The 13,835-nt window shown below is 30.3% G+C and overlaps 1 pseudogene; it reads right to left on the bottom strand.

Annotated features, from left to right (window-relative positions):
• Positions 1 to 2,586: 2,586 nt before the first annotated feature.
• LOC118600841 lies at positions 2,587 to 2,705 on the bottom strand (annotated as a pseudogene).
• Positions 2,706 to 13,835: the final 11,130 nt, after the last annotated feature.

The following is a 13,835-nucleotide window of genomic DNA, read 5'->3' as shown; positions in this document are numbered from 1 at the left end:
TATTTCCACACAGGCAATGATGGGAATGATGATATAACCATGTTCATGTTTTCCACCTCCCTGCTTAATCTTTTCTTGATCCTTTTTCAAAACAAAAGATAAGAATACTATTGACCAGAAAAGAAATAAAAGAGCAAACATGGCACCGTGTACTTGATTTTGACATAAAACTTTCTTTAAAGTCAACAATTCAATGTAAGTAGAAATAAAATGTATTTGATGGATAAAATTATGATGTCACATATCCCTTTAAAAAATATTTATCAAAATGTTGAGTATAATACAATGAATTGTTAAAAAACATCTTTGGAAATATTTTATATCTAACATGTTATATTTTCAATCATAAATGTAAAGGAATAATGACTCTTAATGCCCAGCTGTGGAAATATAAATGGTTACAGAATGTATTGCTTCTTGTATTTACTGAACAGTTATTATAAAATCTAATATATTTAAAAGTTTAGAATTGCTAATAGGAAGGCTTTTCTCTGAACATCTAGTGATAGAAAATAATTGAAGCAACAATATCTCCTTGGTCTTTATTTCAAAGAGTTCAGTTTCTTCCTGTCATTGAGACCTAATACATCTTTCCATTTGTACCTACTGAAAAAGAATCAGTTTTATACTTGCTTGCTAAGTTTTTTTTTTTTTCTTTTAACTCTGCAAGCCTCAGGAAATCCTAATTAAAAGTGTTGGCTGTTACAAAATGATTTCTTTTTATTTAACCTTGTAAGTTTCCCAGGATTTTGAACATGGAAGAATGTAGTAAAAGAAAAATTATAATTCTGCAATTTGTTTTAGTTTTAATTCATTCTTCCTTTATAGTCATGTACTTGGAAATCAAGCTTTTCTTAAGACAACTTTTCTTATATGCCTAATGAACACCAGACCAAACTATAAAACTGAGTACCCTATATGAAATCATTTTTTATAAAATGATTAAGAGAAGGTTTTTGGCTACCATAGTTATTTAGAAGTAAGTTAAATTTTATAGTGCTACATAAATTTCCAGTCTAACTCTTCGTTTATAAGAACTACATGTTAAAACCAACAATGAAAAATATTTTGGACTTTAATGAGATAATTATGTGTTAAATAAAAATGTATATTATTTAAAAAGTGAAGGCAAATCTGCATAAAATTGCTATTGGGGCTATAACTGTTAAACATGGCTGGATATTGCAATTAAAAAATAATATTCTAGACATTTATTAAACCACTGATATGTGTGAAGCACCGTACTATGAACTTTACATATAATTATGTAATTGCTTATGTAATCCTCAAAATTCTATGAGGTTGAAATTACATTGGAGTAATTTGGGCTTTGAGTAGGTTAGATAACTTTGCCAAGATCACCTGTTTAAGAACCTGCAGAATCTATATTTAAACCTAAGTGTGTCTGACCCTAAAGTCTGTTCTAGTAGAGCAAATACAGCATTCGGGGGCATTAGGACCATGTAGAACTTTCTAGTCAGTTGATCTGAAGAGGGGCCCAAAATTTATCATTTCAACAATTTCCCAGTTGCTGTTGGTCTGATCACACTTGAGAACCACTGTCGTGTAAAAACTGTAAAAATTACATCCACAAAGAAACATTTAGATTTTGTTCAATATACTCTGTAAGAAAACAGGAAAACACATAATGCTTTTATGAATAACTTCCATTAAAATACATATTGTAAAGGGATTTACCTTTAGTCACTTGGAAATATTTCATAAGTAGGGGAAAAGTTGTTCCCCAAATTTGTCTAAAGTAATGTGTCTCTCAGTTGATTTTGTTATGACATTTCCAATATTATTCATTTGTGTGCAATATGATTATGTCAGGACATCTTTAAGCAAGGCCAATGATGCACATAATTTTAACTACCAACCTGAAAGCCCTAGAAAATAGAATCAAGATTCTACTAAGTCAGTCCCTATTCTCAGGTAAATGATATCCCCTGTTTCAAACCCCTACTCTCCTGCCCCCACACACAGACACACACACAGCACCATGTTATTGTTTATTGTCCTGAGAACATTCAGTCCTTTGTAATAATATAAATTACTCTTAATCAAGCAATGAAATGTAAGAATTCTAATTATATTGGTAGCTGACTACTGAAAGCACAGATTTGTAAACTCAAAGTCTGCGATTCCACATAGACATGTCACTTGTCACTTTTTAAAGAAATTAATTGGTGAGTGTGTCACCAGCCTTCTTAAAAATCTCTACATGCTCTGTGCAGGGTAGAGATGGTGATGGGGATGCTGCAGCTTAATTGGATTTCCTTATCTCAGTGAAAATGAGATGATAAAACAGTAGAAGCCAGGTAGACACAATTTATATTCGAGACAAGATGGACACAATTCCTGAAATAATGGCGATCAGAGTTTTGATATGCAAGAATCTGTGGTTATATTTAGTTGATTACAGGGCCCCTAGAAATAAAATAACTAGACTTCTGTTAAGGTGCTTACTTGATTTTTATTTTATTTTATTATTTTATTTTATTTATTTTTATTTTATTTTTAGGCAAGACAACCCTAGCAAGGACCTTGTCAGCTTTCAATCCCTTATCGTTTATTTATTTTTTACACCTACAGCACCTGGTCTTCGTAGATGGTCTCCCATCCAAGTATTAACCAGGCCCGACCCTGCTTAGCTTTCAAGATCAGATAAGATCAGGCTTGTTCAGGGTGACACGGCTCTAGATGCTTATTTGATACTTATAGATAGCAAAATTCCAGTTTTGGTGGGAAAGACCTATCCTGAGGTAGCGCACTGAAATGGAAATTCAGTGTTCAACTCAAGACAGTTGGCAGACACTTTTGAACGATAGTGGTGGGGAGCTCCATCTATTTGAAATAGAATACTGAAATAAATCCACATGTGTATATGTATGAATCTTCCCACAGCCATATTCAATGTCATCAGTAGTCACTTGTTAGGATATATGTGTCCTTAGGAAATAAATTCTCAGAGCTTCTGTGGATTATTTGATTTTGTTTTAATTGATAGTAATCCTTGGAGACTTAATTCTCTGTTGTGATTCAGCTTCAAAATGAAGCTTGAAGGAGTTTAGGCAATGGATGGAGCTTTGGCTCTGGTCAATTTTATATTATTCTAATGAGACTATAGATGCATTTTTGATTCTTTGTCCATCATCAGAATATACAGTGTAAATATTAGTGACAGGTAGAATCACCACATGACTCCCTGACCTGTGGAGGGGATGTTATGATAGAAAGGGCAAACGGAAACCACTGAAACTTTCCTACTTTTCCAATGTGTAAACAAAAGCAATCCTGCACCTTAGGGGATATTGCAGAGATTTAGCACCACCAGCAAGACTTGAAGGATGTAGATGTGGTATTGGCTACCGCAGTCCATGTTATCCCACTCGTTTACCCAGGATAAAAACTAAGGCAATCATAGAAAATGACAGGTTATCTTGAACTTAATAAGATGCTATTGCTAACAGCAGCTGTCATTCCAGGTGTATATATTTAATGGGAGAATCTACAGCCTCTGGCAATGGTATAAAGCTTTTAGCTTAGAAAATAACTTTATGTTTTCATCTCTAATTAGTAAAGAAAATATGAAGAGAAAATCAGAAGTCGATCCAATATCACGCTGATCCATCACAGTATGCTAATTAGACCTGAAAAGGAGGAAGTTGCCAATACCCTAGATGCCTTTTTAAGACATATGTGCCAGGGTTTAGGAGACGTGCCTCATAGAAATTTGGCCAAAACTATCAATGAAGTTTTTAAGCTCTGAGACATGTTAGGCTATATGTTCTAAACCAAGAGACAAGTTACTGGGCCTCTGAATATTTTTGGCTGAAAATAACCTATTAGGGCAAGCTGCTTCAATCATTTGCTTGACAATTTGTGAAATTACCCATTTAAAAAAGCTAAGATTTACGATACATGTTATTCAATCAATTGAATCTCTTTTCTTTATTAGATGCAATGGATGTGGAAGTGTCTAGGGGAGATAGGGAGGCTCTAAGTAGCCTCTGGCAACCTCAACAGAGAAAAACTGTGCAGACTTTCAAGTTTTGGACTAAAATTAAGCTCTCTGTTACCTAGTACTATTTTCTTTGTGAAAACATTTCCTGGCTTACTACTTGCTCCTAGTAACTCTGAATAGCTGACCATCAGCTACCAAGTGATTGTGCAACCCACTGGATTTCATCAAATCATATATTCAATTATAAAATTGAAATTATACATAAATAGTAGGCTAAATTTGGCACAGAAGACAGAAGTTAATTGCACAAGTAGGTAGTTCACTTATATGGTATAGAGGTTCATCGCTTTGCTATATCTTGGTCAACCAGACCCATGTCCTTCAACCAGTTAATGGAAAAGGAAAATAATAGCCATAGTTTGAAGATGGATCTATACCATATGCCATCTCCAAACCAGAATTCTGTGTATACTTAACTACAGCAACACTCAGAGGTGGCTCTGAAAAGGAATGGTAAAGTAAAATTCTCCCAGTGAGAAGAATTTCAGATAATACTACTGGATATTTGCTTTGTGTGAAAGATAAACAAAACAAGAATGGAAAATTCATGACAACTCTTTTGTAGAAAAAGCATGTGATTAAGACCTCCTGTAATGAGTACATGGTGAGGAGGTATTTAAATCATTTATAAGATGCATCTATTGCAGAGGAAATGATACGTTTCTCTGGATTCCTTACATTTACTGTTTTTTCTAAATGAAATATACAACCTAAATGAGTCTCTTTCTTGCAATGTGAAAGAACTACATATGAATGAATATGTCTGTTTCTTCATCTGTAAATCTTAGTTCTCTCAATTTTGTCTGAAATGCCCTGGAGTACTATCTGAAAAAAATATATATACAAACTTCAAAAGTAATTATGACTGATTTGTTGAAAGAATATTTGAGAATATAATTGAAAGACTTTCTATTAAATATGTATTAACATTCAAGAATTACCATAATTTTGTACTATTGTTTGGCAAAATTGTTCAACTGACTTGATTCCAGGAAATAGTATTATTAATTGTGGAAAGTAGCTAGGCTATTTTAGAGATTACATGGGACCATCATGATGAAGGACCCACCAATCCAGTGTCATTACCACCAAGAGAAAATCAGGAAACTGGCCTCTAAGTAAGGAAAGGGAAAGCTAGAGGGAAATCATACATAGTGGCTGCAGCAGATATAATTTTATGTTAGTCAAATCAGGCATATTATTTTATTTCGTTAATAGGTTTTTCAACACAAATAAAAGTTGCTAAAATAAATTTGTTGTTTAGAATGCAAGAAAATTCTTTTCAGTATTTTTCTAATTGTAAAGTATATTTTATATTGAAGAAAACACATAAATCTTAAAAAAAACTAATGTAACAGTACTTATAATCATTTATAATTGATATTTAGAAACAATAAACAATAATAGATACCATATGAATAAATGTTAATAGTTCATTCTTCTCACATCTTAATGATAAGACTTACCATTTATTCTCAAATTTAAAAATGTTATTTGATTGCATCTTCTTTTTCTCAATGCATATATTTTGTGACTTCTCTAACAATACCGTTGGTTGCACAATTTTTACTCAATAATAAAGGAAAGAATGCTAAAAGATTTGCCTTTTAGTTCATATTTATTGACATAACTTTTATGTAAGTGAATTTAAGGTAGACATATATCAAACAGATACTTTGGGCACTATGGATTCAAAAAGGCCAGAGTAAATGACATTTATTATCCATTTTAATCTTATTTTGTACTTAATTAAGACAGTTTCATTCAGGAGCAGTCATCTGACATTAATCTTATTTTCTGAATATATATGAAATATGAGTTAAATAAAAGTTTTGCAAGTTATCATCTTTAATTCAAACAAGATTTCTTACCCCTTACAGCTTTAGCTTTTCCCAGAAGTATGGTACTGTCAGTTATCATTTATCTCTATAAAGAGAAATTTGAGAACATAAGAATTCTTATTTTCTTGCATAACCCTATGTTTGAAAAGTTTTATCTATTTCCTGGTAGATAGCTTCACATAAAGTAATATATGAGAGTTTGAAATGTTATGTATGCATAATGAAGGACATTGAGAAATTATTTTAATTTCTGTGGACAGAGCAGATATACGATATGGACAATAATGTGATTTTAGATTTGAATTTTAAAGTGATTTTTATTAAATCAATATTCTTAATTATATTTTTTCTTATTTTGTATGTCTACTCGAGTTTTCTATGGACTATTTTTTTTTTTAGTGAACAAATTTTGGCTATGGTACTTCTACTCCATTTGTACAAATCCTATTTCTCAGAATAAAAATGACTAGTTGAATTAAAGGAGAGATAAGAATGTTCTTTTTTCATTTACTTGCACCACAAAATATTTATTTATTCAGCATGCATATTTTATTGAATTTTTTACTAAAAATGAAATTAGTTTCTGTTTCAAATTAAAGAACAGAATTTGGAATCACTTTTAGACATCTCTGTACTGTTTCCTGTTATTAACCTAGAGTGACCCGTCACAATCTTTTAAATAAAGCTCTGGCTTATCAGTATGTCCTTAGATTACTTTTGGTGTGTTTATCACTAGTAAAATCTCTAGACTTTCCTCTAGACTTTTCCAAAAAAAAAAAAAATTGTTTTCTACTTTTCATTCTTTGTAAGAAACATTATTGAATTGACAGAGGTGAATATTTGCAGATTCTTCTTCTAAATAAAAATATTGGTTTATTATACTAAATGTTCAATAATTATGCTCAAATCAGTTCTATAAACATCAGTTGCAGGAATGAAATAGAGATTTTAGAGTTACTGGAGACAATAGACACTCTTCATAGTAGAGCACTGAGTTTGAATTTAGCTTTTAAGTTTAGTTAGTTTAAACCTTTTGTGCTTCATCGATGAATAATTGCAGGTTTACAAAAACACTAGAAATTTTATATATATTTACTGAAATATGATGTTCTAGTAAACGCTTATCCAAAGCTTGGTTCCTTTAAAACGTTGTTCCTTCTCTCTTTGTTAGAATATTTTCCTCTGTTTTCCAACATGCATTGACTTAAGCAACTTAGATGATAATTTTAACTTTTACCTGATGTTTCTTTTATCTGCTTTGCAAGTAGACTCTGGTCCTGCTGCTTCCAGCCAACTCAGGTGCAACTTGACCTAGTTCTATCTTTCTTAAATACATTTTGGCCATAGAAACTAGGGCTATGCTATCGCAAATTATTCAAATAGCTTATTGCTTATTTATAACAGCCTACAGTATTTATATCAACAAAAAAATTATCTTTATTTAAAATAATAAATGTCTAAAGAATTAGACTTTTACCCAGATTGAAGGACTTCTAAATTTTTTTTCTGATTAAAAAATAGTTTATACTGACAGTGTTGCATACCAATTTTTTCCCAGTTTCAATGAAAGGCTTTCTAGGAGACCACAAAAAAATTCAGACAAAACCAAAATTATAGTGAGGATTAAAACTGCCTCAGAAATCTCACCACTCAAAGTTACATTTACATTTTAACACTGTGATAAGCCACTTTTAAACATGATGGATTCATGCACATAGCATATCTACGTAGCACATATCATTCACATAGTACTGATTATTTGCTTACCCAATAACATACCATGGACAATTTATTTTTGTGTTTTGGATCATAGATATGTATCATACTTTTGAAGGTTTATATAGAGTCAAATGTAATGTAAATACTATAGATTATTTTGCCAATATACTATTTATGGTACTTAAATTTATATTTTAATTCTAAAACTTGAATTTCCTATATCATGAGGGGTAATAACTGATGTGCTCAGTATTGGACTTCATTTGTAAATAGCATATAATCCTATTACATTTCTCAGTTTGTCTAGCCTTATATCTCTACAAACCAATCTTGAATATTATAGCCTTAATACTGATATATTTTGGTACTATAAGCCCTCCAACGTTATTATAAGTCTTTAAGATTATTTTGGCCTTTCTAGACTATCACTTTTCATATATATCTAGAATAGGACCTTGTCGGCTTTTATTTCTATCTGATGTCTGGTTTTTCTAAGACTTTTGGGTCCAGAAAAAATATCCACCTACTATCAATGTTATCATGTGTATCTTTAGGATATTTCTCTTTGCATAGATATGTGCATGTTTGTTTGTATACATATGTATATTTTTAAATATATATGTCCATATGTGTGTGGGTGGCAAAATAATAACCCCCAAAAGATTACCACATCGTAATGTAGAGATATGTGTATACATTTTAATTTATATATAAATTAAATAAATTCATTACACATATACAAATATATGCCACACTGTATATTATATATATGTACAGATATTTTATTTTAACTTAAAAAAAGTTTTAGCCAAATGTGTTTGTGTTTTTCTTAAGTAATTTTTGTGAACACACCATGCATATTTATTTGACCTGCTCTATCTACAAATATATTACTTTATAAACAATGTAAAAGACTTCCAATAATATGATTCCTTTACCCTTCTCCCCTACTTTTTGAGATTGTTGTTCTATATTTTATACCTTATAAACACATTTTTTGTTATTTTTGCATTGAACAGTCAAATGTATTTTAAACAAATAAAAAGATATAATTTTAATGGGTTATATATAATTCCTTTGCTTCTTTTTATTTCTCTTGAATATCTGGGATACAAGCAGATAATATTTTGCTTCAGACAAAAATCTCTTATTTAAACATTTTTATATTGCTGGTCTAATAGAGATGAATAATCAAAAACCAAACCAAAACAAAACAAAAAACACTCAATATTGTTTTGGATTTGAGGCTAAATATTTTGTAAACAGCCATGTATACTGTACCTATATGTTTTATCAGTTCATTAAATCATTTTAAATGTGATTTACTCTGTCATTTCCTAAAAAATGAAAATAATAATCAATAATATACTGAAAGCAAGAGGAATAGATTATTAATTAGTTCTTTGAAAGTTGTTTCTAAACCTGATCATTGACTATGATGTTTGAAATAAATATCTTCTAAATTGCCAGCCAATTATAAAGTAAACAGCACACAGGTCTGGGTGACTAAAGATTTTCCCAGTTTGCTTTACTTAAAGAACCAAAAAAAGAAAAAAGAAGAAAAAAATCACTAATTCTTTTTCTCCCTATTCTCTCGTCCAAATGCAATGGGTAATGATCCTGTCACTGTTTTGAGGTTTTGTAAGGAAAGTCTATAAAATTTTAAAGCCATTAAAAAATTCAAACTGAACCCTTGACTATGGTGTGTGTGTGTGTGTGTGTGTGTGTTAGTTTTATGGTAACAAATAATGGAAAACTCTTACATTTAGAATGGGAGTAGAATTATGTCAAAATTTACATAGTGCTTCTATAGTAAACCATTGGGTTACTTAAACAGAATTTGAGATGAAAGGGAATGGGTAATGCTTATGAATCTTCTGTGTTTAAGAAGATTTTATTCATATACACACAAAAATCGAGCAATTAAGCCTTCAAATGTACTTTTATATGGTACGGTGTTCCTCCTTACAGAGACCTTACAAAAATTCAATTCAGTTTTATTAGTGTATTACAACTGTTTCATGTAGATACAGTTCAGAATTAGTATAGTGTATTCAGATCTAACTCTGATTTACATAACAATTTCAAAGAAAATTTAATAAACATCATCATAGCCTTGGGAAATCTTGTTGAAATTTAATTGGATTATAATATAATTTTATCTAGTATTCATTTCATTAAATGTTCTTTCAGGGTACTTGTTTTTAATTGAGGAATTATTTTTATAATCATTTTTGTTCACTTTTCTGGATCCGTTCTCTTTGGAATATATTACCTGGACAATTTCAGTCCTGTAACAGTGCTATAGGAATCGATTTGTCCAAAGTTTGCTTTTATTTTAGTCAGTGAACTGTGCCTAGAAATTCTTTGAAAGTAGAGACCTGCGTGGGATTGGGGGAGGGGTGTGGGGACTAATTTCTATTTTTAATCTGCCATATTAAGAATGTTAAAGGTTTTTCCTTTATAAAAATGTGTGACATTTTCTAATGTACATTGAGGATGATTTCTTATTGCATTTTTCTTCATTTCGAATGACCTGATTATCTGGTCTTAGTACAGATCACTGAAATATAGATTCTTAAGGAACTTGCCACATTTAAGGATTATTACTCCATGTTCTTATTATGACTTAAGAAAACTCTTTATCATACCTAGATGTAGGGTGTGAGAATGAGTTCTAAAAAGACAAAACACGATAAACAATTGAGGTAGAAACTGACAGAAAGTATATTGAGAATAAAGGTACAAATATAACCTTATGGTTTTCTGAAATAAAAGATACTTTAAAATATTAGATAATATATCCAGGAAAGATAGTTATTGTTTAAAGGAATCCTATATACAGAATGAATTCATGGGCTCTGTAAGAACAAATTTATATTGTTGTCAGTCCTTCATATGTGATAAATTGCTGAAATTTTTACTATAGGAGATATAAAATATCCATTTCGCAGAATACACATTGCATTATGATTTTTATGTAAACAATATATCCAATATCCTTCAGCAAAACACTATTTTTGTAATAAGTAAGATGACTGATTAATATAGTATTTTATGGTATAAAGCCACTAGAGAAATGCTGGGTACAAAAAAAATGTTTAAAAAGCCCCTTACTAAAAAAATTATCAAAACTTAAATTATATAGTTCATTTTAATCATTTGAAATATATAAGTAAAATACAATAATTTTTTTTACATATTTAACCATGAAAATCATTAAAAAATAAAGCACATAATGAAGTCTGGATTAACTTGCCTTTTATGAAAAACAGTTTGGTAAATATATGTAATATGCTGGAAAATATATGCCATATGTTTACTTTATCAGCAGTACCTGATGTTTTAAATTTTCAATCAATTGGACTATTTTAGTAATATTCGATTGAGTAAAAGCCCTCCACTGAAAAACAAAGTATTAAAATTAATGTACTATTTTTAGATATACTTTATCTAATCTTGCTATTCAGTGAAGTTAGGATTAGGACCATTGAGTATAGTACACACAATTTTGTGAAAAAGTTTCAGGATATTCATGTTTAAGTATCACTCTGTATAAAACTCTTCTGGAAACGTATGTAGACAAAAAATCACAAGAATCTTGAAGAGTTACATTCTAGTGGAAAAACAGACCTGTGCACAAAAAAATAAGTGAAGATACACAAACAGAAGATACATACAGAAAACATTGTTACTTTGTCATTCTTGTTTCCAAAATTTTGACATATGGTAGTCCTTAATTAGATAACGATTTTTTGAAACTGATTTTAATGACAAAAAAAAAGGCTTAAGATAAAACTCAAAAGAAATTCAAAATTTAGAAAACAAAAAGGAGACAAAAGCAGAATCAACAAAGGATATAGAAGAAATAGTAAGGAAAAGAATAATAATAATGCCCAAGATTAAAACGATTTCTAGGAAAGTTATTATTGAACAGAAATTTGTAGGGAGATATTTAGAAAGATGAGAAACCTCTGGTAAGACCATTGCATTTCTAAATATAAGGAATGATGATTCTTTAAAAAAAAACTTTCAGCAAGTAGAGTGATGAGATCAGAGGACATTTCAAAATGTTGAGCAATGACTGGGAAGTGAGAATATTGAGTAGTGTTTACAGACTTCTTTTTAATAGAACTTATCTATTAAACATTTATATTAAGAGAAGGGGCGGTATTACTTTGAGAGATCTGGGAATTTGACCTAAATAGAAGTTTAATAGAGAGGGAGATGACATAAAAAAAAATCATTGATGAGTTAAGCACTTAGAGAGATTATGAGAAATAGAATCAATGTGCAGGTAAAGGAATTATCCCTGGAAAGGAAGAGCGATTTTCTTCCTCTGAACAAAGAAAATACAACGATGGGTTGAATATGAAGAAAATGAGGTTCAGAGTATAGGGAAGTTTAGGGGATTTGTAATAAATGACATCTAACTCTTTTATAATACCAAAATTGATGTTTTCTGTTAAAAGGGATTGACATGTTGAATTTGGTGTTTGAGGATAGTAGAAAAATTTCAGTAAAATATATACTAAAAGGTTATAAATATAAAAAATAAATGATCTAAGATTTAAAATTCTATAAATCAGCGTCCTGGATTGGGTTTTGTTCCTCAAAAAAAGATATGTTGTAAATCTAATCTCAAGTACTTCGGAACGTGATTTACTTGGAAATAAGGTCATTGCAGATATTAGTTAATATGAGCTCATACTAAAGTAGAATGGCCTCCTAATTCCTTATAAGAAGATGTCTAGGCATAGACAGATACAGGGAGAACACTATGTGAAGACACGAGGATTGGAGTGATAAGCCAAGGAATGCCAGGAGCTACTGTATGTTAAAAGAGAAGCATGACATATTTTATCCTTCAAAGCTCTCGGGGAAAAAAAAAAAAAAAAAAAAAAAACGAAGAACAAAAAACAACAACAAAAAACTAACCTGCCACCTGCCATCTTGATTTGGGACATATAGCCTTCAAAACTGTGAGACAATAAATTTCTGTAGTTTTAAGTCACCTAATTTGAGGTACTCTGCAGCCTTAGGATTAGAAAGTCATAAAATAAATGAATGTATATAGATTTAATTTTCAGTAAATCAGTTAGCATTGATGTTTTGGCATCTCTAACAATAGTTTTTTAAAAAGTAGAGTGATATTAACTGAAGTTTAAGAGTGTAAATATGTATATAATATTAAAATATCAGAAGATTTGATTAGCAGAAGTTCCATGTATTAGCATTTTATTTTTGTTATTTGTTTTATGTTTGTTAGAGCTAAATTTTGTTTATGATGATGATTATTCTTTCACATTTGTATCATCATGTCAGGAAATGCTGTCAATATATGATAGTATGGAAAATTCGGGAAAAAATTAAAACTACTTAAACTAGAGAACTTTGCATACCAATATGAATTACATTGGCACTTTTGGCTAGTTTTTTATAATGTATTTTAATGCTTAAAACAAAAATATTTATGCTATTAGAAAATAGAATACTTTTATATTAAATAATTCTCAGAAATGGCATTTGGAGAGAACCGGAAAAAATGAACTATTATTAGATTATTTTTAGTCTGTGATCTCTCAGTTTAGAATATTGTTAGGGATAGAATAATATATTGAAGTTGAGAAATATTTCCATCACAGTACTTGAAAAATATGAATCCACACATGGGAGGAAATGGAAATGTAGTTATAAGAATAAATATTGACATTATAGCTATGCAATAGTATTGCAGTACGGTTTAGGTAAGAATCTAGGAACCTAGTTTTTTATCATGCGAAAATATTTTTAAAGAATGTCAATTTAAAATAATAAAGACATTCAAGAAAACAATGCACATGTGTTAAAAAGGAGATTGAAAACGAAGTTAGAGATGAAGTAAGCTGGATAAGGAGGGTAGAGATTCTTAAAGAGCTGGGCATGCCTAGACATTAACAGGAAAATTTCTGCTAATAGCAATGGAAAGTAGTGTAGCAGCTGTATTTTCTATAGACAGAACATTATAAAAAAAACCAAAACAACAACAACAAAAAAACCATTGACTACCAAAGATATTTTGACTGTTCCCAGGCTACAAACGTTTGGAGACTGCAAAAATCTAATGTATCATGTATTTATAATACCCCAAACAAAATCCTCTTATTAGATTTTAAGGGGGATAACCGTTAGAACTTTCTGTATTATCAACAGGAAATGAATTTTATTTTAGACTGTTAAAATGATTGTTCTCAATTCTAGAAGATCTT

Source organism: Rousettus aegyptiacus, unplaced genomic scaffold (assembly GCF_014176215.1).
Source record: "Rousettus aegyptiacus isolate mRouAeg1 unplaced genomic scaffold, mRouAeg1.p scaffold_m13_p_3, whole genome shotgun sequence".
Lineage (NCBI taxonomy): Eukaryota > Metazoa > Chordata > Mammalia > Chiroptera > Pteropodidae > Rousettus > Rousettus aegyptiacus.
Note: the sequence above shows the minus strand (reverse complement) of the source record. Positions and strands in the feature narration are given on the sequence as shown.